The 12,661-nt window shown below is 39.4% G+C and overlaps 2 long non-coding RNA genes across 3 annotated transcripts in view; one reads left to right on the plus strand and one right to left on the minus strand.

Moving 5' to 3' along the window:
* Window positions 1–4,328: 4,328 nt before the first annotated feature.
* Window positions 4,329–12,035, minus strand: LOC138753538 (uncharacterized). The gene is made up of 3 exons (XR_011351232.1): window positions 11,798–12,035; window positions 6,442–6,833; window positions 4,329–4,500 (listed from the first exon to the last, which is right to left on the minus strand). It is a non-coding gene; the product is annotated as an uncharacterized lncRNA (long non-coding RNA).
* Window positions 12,036–12,170: 135 nt separating this feature from the next.
* The window catches only part of LOC138753543 (uncharacterized), a 62,330-nt gene continuing 61,839 nt past the window's right edge, over window positions 12,171–12,661 (plus strand). For both annotated transcript variants that reach the window (XR_011351236.1, XR_011351235.1), the window contains exon 1: window positions 12,171–12,409. This is a non-coding gene — a long non-coding RNA (uncharacterized lncRNA). The remainder of the gene's footprint in view (window positions 12,410–12,661) is intronic.

Here is a 12,661-nt window from a genome sequence, read left to right on the forward strand (position 1 = left end):
CAAAGGTGTTCAATGAAATGATCTCCCAGTCTGTGTTCAGTCTCTCCTTTCAACTCACATCATTAGATCTAGATGGTAATTATAATTGAGCCAAGTGCATCTCCCATTTTATAGAACTGGCTCATTTAACTTAACAAAAGCCAACAAAGTGAAAATGGAGGGTTTCTTCAACAGCCAATCCCTTCTACCAGTTTGCATTCAAGTGATAAAGATAAGAAATGCTATTCAAAGCATTCTATGACATAGACCCTATTCATTTTTAAAGACAGGCCCAAAATTCTGATTGTGCAGCAACTCAAAACAGGTCACGTTTCATTCAGCAAATTCTTTCCATCACTTTAAATTTCACCTCATGTAAATAAAAATGAGCAGCTGTGTAAAATAAAATCAAACTTTATTCTCAGATACATGATTACTATTTACCATTCAGATACCATATTCATTCAGAGGCAAAATTTACAAGAGCATTTCAGCTAATGACACGTGAGCAATGCTAAGAACATTCTGTAGTCTTCACAGTGATTAATTCCGAGTGACTGTGGGAATGCTTCTTACAAATGTGATGGAATTAGCAAGCAGAACATGGTGCTTGGGTTCCCCTAGTTCACTGTTGGCCCACAGCATGTTTGCATGTGGGTCACAGAGACTTCCCAACTCACTGAGGTCAGGGTGGGTCTGAGGTTATGTTTCGGTCCTACGAGGTGATGTTGGGTGGGGTTGCGAGCATCTGCCACTGAGGTCAGTGAGATCACCTCTCAATATAAACAGCTTGGCGTTCAGCATTCAGTCACAGTTCCTATCAGACCTCCACACAAGACAGATTCAGACTAAGCATATATTTTCTGCCTTTTTACTGCTTGTTATTCTTCACTTTACTCAAGATTCAAGAGGTTCCTAATTATAAGACACATGATATCTTTCTCCTCTAAAATTGGATATAAATTATTTTTGCAAAAATTTTCATCGAAGATTCACCCTGGACAGGATTATGTGACTGTAGGATATGTAACAAGTTTACTGGGCTAATGCAAGCTAATGAATAACCTATAACATTCAATGAAGCATCCCGACACTATAGAAATTCAACTGGATGAATCCACTTATGTTTCGTCATGTTCCCAGCTTCTTGCCTCTGTTCAGTATTTGAAAGGGGAATCTATCAAATAAGAAATCCTATTTTGCTGTTCACTGGAAACAAATACCAGAGCTGTGGATGTGATTGTAAAAGGTAGAGTTTATTTGACTGTGAGGATCTGAACTGGCACAATCTGGATACTGAGATGTGTTTGAGACTTTATCTGTTTTAGCCAAAAATGATGGATAGTTACCCCAACATTGTGAAGGAGTGCTTTCAGAAGATTCTCCCCTACACGACCACTTATCTTTGTGAATCAGGCTTTTCGCCATTGCTGCAGTTGAAGTCAAAGGCACAAAACTGGACTGATGGAAGCAGTTGTGCATTATCTACAACTGCATCAAGAGCATGGAAACTGGTGAAGAAACATCAGGAACAGGGTTCTCATTAAAGTGAGCTTTAATTTTGATTTTTATGATGTGTATGCTTGCTGTGTTTTTTGTTCTTTAAAAATGTTTAATAAAATACTTTAAATTAGATAAATATGTGTTTCTTACAAAAGCTGCCCCTGATTTGAACATATTGCATTGTCACTATTGGGCCATGGTATGTTCGGCCAGAAGCCAGGTGGGCTTTAGGTACCAAAAAATGGTTGAGAACCAGGGTCATGTATATTGTTCTCACCACCATCATATTGGGCCTTCCTGTCATAAAAGAGCTTGAGGGACACACAAATCTATCTGCGATTGAGTGGTCCTGAGATAGGATCATTCTTTTATGAGAAATTGTCATTTGGGAAAAACAAGAGATTATTAAATGTAACAGTCAATTTGACAAGACATTAAACTTTTGGCCTTTCTCCAGCCAATGTGCTTGTGAGAGACAGGAAAACTGGTGGCTCATCTATTTGCTGCAGCCATGTCTGTGGGAAAGGAGTCCATTTAAAATGGACCAAAGTCATTCCAGAAATTCTAGGGTAACCAACTTATTGTGAAAAAAGTTATCTATATTTGAAAATATATTGACTGAACCTAGATCTAGCAGTAATTTTATTGGAACATCAAGCACAAAGCAGGAAATCTCCTTTGATAATTTGAGATATTCTTGACAAAATGAATTGGGTCTTCCAATGAAGATGAATGACAGTAGGTAAAGGAAGCTTTTGTAATTGAACTGATAAGAATTAGAATGATACATCCAAGAGAATACCTCTACTGTTTCGTAGATTGCTTTATGTAATCCTTCAAGAACAAGCTTACACACATCTTAACAGAAGGATGGAGAAAACAAGCTAATATCAGGGCATGAACATTTTGTGATATTTTATGAATCAATGATTTTCTATTAAAGGTTTGAAGGGATATCTACATCCTTGACTAAGTTAACTGGATATGTAATGATCTGATAAAAGCTCCACTAATGATCTTTTTTATAGAGTTTTCACCCATTAAAATAACATTATATTGTTCTGTATTCAGCATTCACTTCTTGTGAAATGAGACTTCTCAAGTAAATAAATGAAAATAAGCATTGTAAGAGCTGCGAGAGAATTAAATAATGTATGGCAGATAGTTTTTTCCCATTTATCTTCTGAAAGACAACTATGTTCAACAAACAGCATAATCGTCTCTCCATATTGGATTAAGATCTTCCTATGCACAAGGTAACGACTCTAATGAACTGCAGATAAAGCTTTATTCTGGGCGTATATGACTGCTGCAGCATATGCTCAGGCAAATGGGTCAATAGATAACAGGCCTGAGAACCCCATAGGAAATTCATAAGCGGAGATAATTCATAAATGAACCTGGTAGTCTACAGATGAAGGGAACAAAACTCTATTCATAATCCTTCTGTTACATAACGTAAGCAAAGTAGAAAAACAGTGGTGAACCAAAGATGCCCAATTAAACAAGAAAACTCTTCCAAAAAATCATCCCTATTTTTCATCTAACTAGAACATCTACTCATTTTTGGTCAATCACAGAATAAGGAACATAATAGATTCATCAGGAAGTTTATGCTAGAATATGAATTCTACTTATTACCACAAAAAGCCTACCTTTTATGCAGTGGTTGATAGACTTTGTTTCTGATTAAACCTCATGTCTTGTCCATTATCTCTGAGGTTATGTAGTGTCTTAAGAAGCAAAAATACTTCTAAAATTTCGCCTTGTTCTGCCATAAGCACTCAAAATACAATGGAGTCGACTTTTCTTCCTTTACAATTTTAACTATTCTAGTATCAGGACTTTTGTATAATCAGCATATCTTTCCAATGAAGCATTTTCTCCCTATTTTAGAAACTTTGACTGTAGTTGAGCATTGGAGGGAGGAATGGCTGGAAACCCTTGGTTTATTGTTTTTAGACAGGAGTTGGGAGACTTCCACATTTGCTTGGAATCTCACAGATCTTCAGTATAGTGCTACATTTCCCTAATGGGATGTGAGCAGACTTTGGAAATAACTATCAGATTAGAGTACTGATGTAGCATACATAGCCTATGGCACCTGTCCCAGCAGCCAAAAGGGAACTGCTCTAGAACCTGAGAACTAATGTAATGTAGTGTCACATTTCCTGGAGCAACACCATTCAATTAACAGAAAACAGCCTTTTTACCTAACCATCCCATAGTTGAATGAGGTTGAAAAGCTAATCAGCTCTCATGGTTAGAGGGAGAGAAAAAAACATTGTTGTCAATAGAATGCATTGAACTGCAGATACCAAAAATCTTTCTGTGTACGTTCACTCTTCTCTGCTTTTGGCACAAAATCAAGCCACTTTTACATCTTTCAGTGAAATGCAAAATTAATTTCACTGAAGTGGAGAGAGATTGCATTATCAACAATTTTTGCTCCATAAAAAAATTGTATTGAAGGCAAGAATGTAACTTTCTACAAAACATCAAGTGATTTTTTTCACTAATATGTGTGATTCCATACATTTTTTTGCAACAGTTATTGAATTGACCAGCTGCTTAGTCAGAGTGGTTACAAGAGCAGGTCAGGGTCTAGAAATTCTCCTATATGCAGACTGCCCAAAGTCTTCCATTATGAATGCAACTCCATCAACAATGAAGAATCACAGTGTTATCCAGGTCAAAGTAACCTACTCAATTGGAGTTCTGGTCACCAGATTAAGCATTCATTACCTCCACTAACAATGCACCATTAAACTTTACAATCTCCAAAATACACTGCAAATACTCTTCAATAGTTCTTAAATATCTAAATCTGTGAATTTAATTGTCAACAATTCTGGGGGGACTGAGTGGGTCAGGCAGTATCCATAGATAGAAATGGTCAGTCAACATTTCGCATCGGGATTATTTACCAAGAATTGCCTCACCCAGAGTTCCTCCAGTAGCTGTTTGTTCAAGATTTCTGCATTGGGCAGTCTTGTGTTTCTCTGTGAATTCTATTGCCTAGTTAGTTAAAACAGTAGACATATGGGAACATTGTTATTCATAAGTTAAACATGAAAATCTGTAAACACTGTGGTTGAAGTAAAAACACAACGTTGGAGAAACTCAGGAGGAAAAACAGTGTCCTTTATACAGCAAACATACAAATACATAACTGTCGTTTCGGGCTTGAGTCCTTTATCAAGGTACGAAAAAGGCCTCAAGCCCAAAATGTCTGTTATGTATTTTTACCTTTGCTATATAAAGGATGCTGTTTGATCTGCTAGTTTCTCCACTGCTGTGTTTTTATATAGCTATTCATAAGTTTCTCTCTGAGCCATATGCATCTGTTTTCAAAATGAATCACGGATCTACATTCCAACAGAGTCAAAACACAAAACCATTTCTGCCAAACAGCTCTATAAAAACAGTCAAAACATGGATTGCAGAAGTTTTGTACTGCGGCCCACTATCACGTTCTACAGGACAGGTAGGGGCAAGTAATAGGGATGAGCCAAAAGTACGGTAGATCACCATGCATTGAGGTTATAACAAATAGACTTTAGTTTGGATACAGTGCTGCATTTGTTATGTGCATTCCATTTTTAACTTCAGTGAGATTTTAATTTTGCTCATTCAAATTTAAGCTTCTTTCCAAATTTATTAAACAAAATGTTCACATTTTTTGAATAAATATAGTATGCAATGAAACAAAATTATTGCCATTAATTTGAAAATTTGTTGAAACCTGCAACCTGATTCACCAGGATGCTCTCTGGATTAGAAGGTATGAGCTATAAGGAGAGGTTGGAGAAACTTGGGTTGTTTTCACTGGAATATTGGAGGCTGATAGAAGTTTCTAAAATTATGACAGACATAATAGGGGAAGAAGCCAAAATATTTTCCAAGAGTAACAATGGCAGATAGGAACATAGAAACATAGGAAGTAGGAACAGGAGTAGGCCAAAAATGGCCCATCGAGCCTGCTCCGCCATTCAATACGATCATGGCTGATCTAATTTATGACCTAACTCCACCTACCTGCCTTCTCCTCATATCCCCTAATTCCTCTATCATGTAAAAATTTATCTAACCAAATTTTAAATATGTTTAATGAGGCAGCCTCAACCACTTCCCTGGTTAGAGAATTCCAAACATTCACTACTCTCTGGGAAAAACTATTTTTCCTCATCTCTGTCCTAAATCTACTCCACCGAATCTTGAGACTGTGTCCTCTCAATTTAGTTTTCCTGGCCAGCTCAAAAATCCTTCCTACATCTATCCTATCCATACCCTTCATAATCCTATATGTTTCTATAAGATCTCCTCTCATTCTTCTGAACTTGAGCGAATACAATCCTAGATGATTTAATCTTTCATCATAAGTCAACCCCTTCATCCTAGGGATCAACCTAGTAACATACAAGAGGGCATGCTTTTAAGGTGTATGGGGATGTGAGGGGGAGATGCATAAGGTAAGTTTTTTTTTAAACACAGAATGTGGTAGGTCCCTGGAACAGCCTATCAGGAATAATGCTGGAAGCAGATACAAGAGTAGCATTTTAGAGGTTTCTCATTGATATGAAGGGAAGAGAGAGATATGCACAGAGTTAAATATGTACCATGTACAAGCAGCAGGGTTTTAATTGAACTTTGGCATCATCTTCTACACAGACACTTGGGCTGAATGGCCTGTTCCTGTGCTGTAATTTCTATGTTCTATTTATGAGATATAATACATTAATTTACCAAGTGAACACTGAAGTTATATCCTGATCTTATCTGGAAGGATAAGGGCAGCTGGCACTTGGAATTCCACACCAGGTTGCACCACATTTAGGATATAAATATATTATTCTGCCTTCCACAGTATCACTGAGTCCAGATATTAAAATTATCCAATAAAGCAGTGTGGAAAAACATTCACTACATAGCATGAAGTAATTCAAGAAAGAGGCTCACCATTATTGATTCAAGTTAAATCAGAAATGTGCAGTGAAGATTGAAATATTGGCATTAATACCATCTTCTATATGAATAAGAAAAGATGGTGTAATCCATGGGGTAATCCAGAGCCATGAGGATCAGACCACAAGGCTGCAATCTGATCTCCCACTCCAGCCCTCACAAATCATGAGGTCAGTGCTTGGTCCTGGCCGGCTGCATCACAGTGTAGTACGGTTGCTGCAGAGAAATGGATTGGAGGTCAATAAGAGTCCATAAGAGTCGCAGAGAGGATCACTGGAGTCTCTGTCCGCTCTATCGCTGTGATCTATCAGGATCTTTGTCTGAAGAGGGCACGTAAAATCATTGAAGACCACTTCCACCTTGCTCACACTATCTTTCAGCTGCTCCTGTCGGGGATGAGATACAGGAGGATCAGAGCCAGCACCACCAGGCTGAGGAACAGCTTCTTCCCATTGGCAGTGAGAATGCTGAACGACAAAAGGAACTGCTCACACTAACCAACTGACACTCTCATTGTACAAAAACAATATTTTTTATATTTTTATGGATATAATATTTGTCCTGTATATATATTATTTGTCCATATGAGTTATATCTGGTTGTATGACTGTATGTTTTTGGACTGAGGACCGGAGAATGCTGTTTCATCGGGTTGTACTTGTACGATCAGATTACTTGACGCGACTTGACTTGACTTGGCAAGGCATTCCAGGCACCCACAACTCTCTGTGTAAAATAAACTTACCCCTAATGATTCCACTAAACTTTCCTCCCTTCACTTTGTAGAGATGTCCCCTGGTGTTTGATATTCCTGTCCTGGGAAAAAAAAGCACTGGCTGTCCACCTTATCTGCCTTATACCTCTTATTATAGAGGACTAAAGTCCCCTCTCATCTTTTGTCACTCCAAAGAGAAAAGCCCAGCTCTGCTAACCTTATCTCATGACTTATTTTCCATTCCAGGCAATATCCTGGGAAATCTCCTGTGCACCCTCTCCATGGCTTCTGCTTATGTTTAGGGCGAGGGGGGAAGATTTAAAAGGTACCTGTGCTTTTTTCACACAGAGGGTGGTTGCTATATGGAATAAGCTGTCAGAGGAAGTGGTAGAGGCAGGGACATAACATTTAAAATATACATAGATATACATGGATAGGAAAAATTTAGAAGGATAGCTAATTGGGACAGTTTCCCTGCTGTAGAACTTTATTGGTCAAATACAGCAATGTTTGCCTCACCATTGTTACTATAGGTTCACTACTCTCTGCTCCCCCAATCCAGCCTCCAAGCTCAGATCAGAATCTCATCTGGAAACGTATTATTTTCAGTTGACACTATCCCCATGGCTTTGGGGAGAGGTTTGAACTAATTCGGCAGAGAACTGGACTCAGGAGGGAAGCAATAGAATGGAGTAAATGATAATGAGAATGATGAGAAGCAATGAGACAGGATCAGATTAAAATAGAGTATAACAAGGTGTAAGAAAGATTCAACCTAGTTAGTGAGCTGCAAATGCAACTGTCCGCATGGTCATTGCAACAAAAGAATGCTCACTAAAGAATGGCATGGAAGGGGTTGTGAGAAAGCCCAAATAAAATTGAGGAAGGGCAGGGAAGGGAATGAAAGAAGGGGAGCAGCAGTTTAGATTAAGAAGAATATTGTAGTGCCGGCAGCGTAGAATATTTTGAAATGAATAGGACAGAATCCATCTGTTCATAATTAAAAAAAAAACAATAGAAATGTGATTACACTGCTGGGTTTATTCCATGGCCATTTAATGGAGCAAACATGCAAGGAGATTACAGAAATGTGCAGAAACCAAAGTGTTGGTCTAATGGTCAGGGGGTAGTAGTGGGGGGGGGGGTGGGGGTGGGGAGAACCTATTAACTTATTTAAGCTGTGATGCCAATGACATATGATGGGAGAGAGAAGAGAAGTTTCTTATGTGTGCACAGCACACCATTTTTTAAGTTTGTTTCTGTTCAACGCAGAAGGTGATTTTGATGCATTCAGTTCCGGGAAGTAAGCCCAAACAAATAGAGCAAGTTTCAATAAGGAACATCAGATTAAAAAAAATTAGACATACAGCACAGTAAAAGGCCTTTTTTGCCTCACGAGACCCTTCCGCACAATTTACATCCAATTAACCTACAACCCCTGGTACATTTTGAATGGTGGGAGGAAACAGGAGCCTCGTGGAAAACTCACGCAGATATAGGGAGAATGTACAAACACCTTACAGATGGTGCGGGATTCAAACCCCAGTCCCAATCGCTGGCACTGTAAAGGTGTTGGACTGATCATTTAGAAATAGACCAAGATAATTGCCAATTCCAAAGTCAATTGTAGAAACACTATTTTTTATGAAATGAAAACAAATTTGCTTCATTTAAATTGGAAGCAAATTGGGGGATTCAAAACTATACTTGAACACTGGGAGGCCTTTAAAATGGACCTGATTCGGCTGCATTCAAGGTATATCCCATGACAGTGAATGGCAGAGAAATTACAGCCAATGTTTCATCGATGACCAAAATGATAAAGTATAAAGTAGAGCAGGAAAAAATGTCAGGTTGTTCAGATAATGGAGATTGATGGCTGATACAGAAAGTTCAGAGAAAGTGAGGTCAAAATGGAATTAAGAGATTCTTGAGAGAAGGCTGGCAGAAACATAAATGGAATCCAAAAATACTCTGTTGGCATGTGAACAAAAGGAAAAAAGGTTAGAAGAGTTTATTTTTTCACTTTTATTATTTGAGAAGATTTGGGACTAATCAGAAACAATAAAAGAATTCATGCACAGGCAAAAGGCATAGCTGAAGTACTAAATTAGTATATTTCTCCTCACTAAGGAGACCATAAACCATACACATAGAAATGAACCCTTACCTTACCACCTGCAAGCAAATCATTTCGAACTTGGTTGATACCCTTCCATCCCTTGCCTACTTACGTTCCTGCCTAAATGTCTCTAAGGCTCAAGCCCGAAATGTTGGTTATGTATCTTTATATTTGCTACATAAAGTAGACTAATTGACCAGATGAGTTTTTCCAGGATTGTATTTTTACTTCAATCATGGTGTCTACAGACTTTTATTAAATGTCTCTTAAAATTAGTGATGGTATCTGACTGCACCATTTCCTGTGGTGGAGACTTCCAGGCATCAAAGACTCTGTACAAAATAATTCACCCCTTTGAAACACAGAGACTCAAGAGAATATAATAGCTGAAATCTGGAGCAAAAGACAAAGTGCTGCCGTTACTCAGTCAGTCAAGCTGTATCGAAGGAAACATAGAGATTTTGGGTTGCGACCCTGCATCAGGACTGAGAGCATAGAGAGAAGATATAGCCAGTATAAAGAGGTGAGAGGGTGTGTCAAGAGATGGTAGGTGATACGTGGATCTAGGTGAGGTGTGCAATGATGGGCAGATGGAACCAAAGAAGGAAGGGGAACTTTGGAGTCAGAGGGAGATGGGTGATGGGTGAAAATAAATTAGGATAAAGAAAAACAATGGGAAATGAAACCAGGTCATGGAGGATTCTCTTGACATAACCAATACTATTCTGTTAGTTTTTCTGGTTATTTGCTGTACTTGCCCACAAGTCAACTGTGAATTATGCCCTGTGACTGCCAGGTCCCTCTGCAAGTTCTCATCTTTAAATATTGCAAACAACTGCACATTATCCCACATTATACTCATTTTGCCAAACTTTCCCCACCTGTTCAACCTATCCTATATTGACTTTATGTCTTCTTCACTGCTTACCTTCCCCCCTACCCTGGCACCATTGGAAAATTGAGCAAGCGTATCTTCAGTGCCTTCATTGAATAATAGAAAAAGGGTTTTTTGTCCCATCTCATCCATGCCAACCCTGAGGCCTACCTACATGAATCCCATTTGCCCATATCCCTATTTAGCCTACACCTTCCGATCCATGTAACTATTCAAGCTTCTTTTAATCATTGTAATTAGACTTTCCTCTACCACTTCAAGCACTGGCTTTAGATATTCACAACCCTCCATGTGAAAAACTTTCCCCTCAGATCTTCTTTAATTATTTCCTCTCTCACCTGAAACCTGTGATCTCTAGTCTTCGACTCCCCTGGTCTGGTAAAAATAGATTGTGACTATCTTTCCCAAATATTCCCTTCATAAATTGATAAATCTCTATAAGGTCGCCTTTCAGCCTCCTATGTTCCAGTGAGAATAAACCCAGCCAATCCAATCGCTCCTTATATCTTTATAAGGTCACCCCTCTAATCCAGGCAACATCTGGCGGGACCTCTTTTGCACTGTCTTCATGTTATCACATTCTTCCTGTTGTTTAGCAACCGGAACATTATTCTTTATGTGCAGTCCTATTGTTCGAAATTTGTACAACTGTACCATGACCCCACTACTATTATCCTTACTGCTTCATTCATGAAGGCAAGCACACAAAATGCCTTCTTTGCTACCCGATCCACCTGTGTCATCTTTTTCAGGGAGCGATGGACTTGCAATCCAAGGCCCCTCTGTAAGCCATTCCTAAGGTCCCTGCCATTTACTCAATATGCTCTTCCTGAATTTAACTTCCCAAAGAGAACTATCTCACACTTGTCTGGATTAAATTCCAATCTGCCACTAATTGACCCAATCTTCCATCTGATCCATGTCTCTCTGTACCCTTCACTGTCTATGATTTCAAGCTTTTGTGCTGTCGACAAATTTACTCATCATTAACATCTACATTCTCGAACAAGTCAACTATGGCTTCATTAAGCCCACCAATCTTCCTTTCATGCCAAATAGTGTTATCCTTTCTTCATAAGAAAACCTTTGATGTGACATTTTATCACATACCTTCTCAAAGTCTATGGAGCGTACATCTGGCACTTCCAATTTACCCACTCTAAATGTCCTTTTCTCAAAGAACTTCCTTAAATTGGTTAATTGTTAAGTTCCGTTCATCAAACCATGTTGATTTTGACTAATTATTGTGGACTTTTTTTAGATTGCCTGCTGTGACAGATACTAAGTTAACTGGCTTGTAGTTCCTGGCTCTCTGTCTTCCTCCTGTTTTGAATAGCTGGTGGTGTCAAGGAGAACCAGTGCCTGCAGACTGCAATGCTGAAGTCAAGAAAGCATTAAGTATCCATGCACATGAATGCAATCTGTGCCTATAAAAATGTTGCTCGATTAATTGACAGCTTCAAAGGTGGAGAGACAGTTCCTGAGGAATGGCGCAGTGCTTCCCTGTGGGGTTTTTTTTTGCCTTATTTTAGTTTACTCATCAGGATGACACTGTTGTTTATTTCTTGAACAGCTCGAGCTAGGGGAGCACTTGTGAATACCTAGATCTCTGAGTTACCTCTGTCCTTTAAATAACACTCCTTTGCTTCTTATACGCCAGGCTACTGTTCATCAACTTCAGCTCAGTGATTAATACGATCCTTCCCCAGAGGCTGGTGAAGAAGCTGTCATTGATGGGACTCAACATCCCTCTCTGTAACTGGATTCTGGACTTCCTAACAGAAAGACCACAGTCTCTCTGGGTTGGAATCCAAATGTTGAAAACCATGCCTCAGGGCTGTGTGCACTCCCACTCCTGTTCATACTACTGACCCACAACTCCAGCTCTAACAGTGACATCAAGTTTGCAGATGACACAACAATAGCCGGTCTCATCAGCAACAACAATGAGTTTCACTACAGAGAAGAGGTCTCAACGTGGGCAAGACAAAGGGGATGATCATGAAATTCAGGAGGACCACGAATGACCACCCTCCACTACGCGTCAACAACTCTGTAGTGGACAGAGAGGAGAGCACCAAGATACTTGAATTTACTTAATTAGTTATCTATCATGGATGCATAACATCTCACTTGTCAAGAACCTGCAGGATTCATCTACTGCATCCGGTGCTCCCGCTATGGTCTCTTCTGCATTGGAGAGACTAGACGCAGACTGGGAGATCGCTTTGTTGAGTACCTCAGCACAGTCCACCGCAATAGCATGGATCTCCCAGTGACCACCCATTTCAATTCTTCATTCCACTCGCTTGTCGACATGTCTGTCCATGGACAAACAACACCTCATCTTCTGCCTGGGCACCCTCCAACCGGATGGCATTAATATCGACTTCTCGGGATTTCGTGAAAAATTCACCCCACCGTCTTGCTTCCCCACCCACCCCCCCCCACCCCCACCAACTTCTCTCCATTACCTGCCTCA

Source organism: Narcine bancroftii, chromosome 1 (genome assembly GCF_036971445.1).
Source record: "Narcine bancroftii isolate sNarBan1 chromosome 1, sNarBan1.hap1, whole genome shotgun sequence".
Taxonomy (NCBI): Eukaryota; Metazoa; Chordata; class Chondrichthyes; order Torpediniformes; family Narcinidae; genus Narcine; species Narcine bancroftii.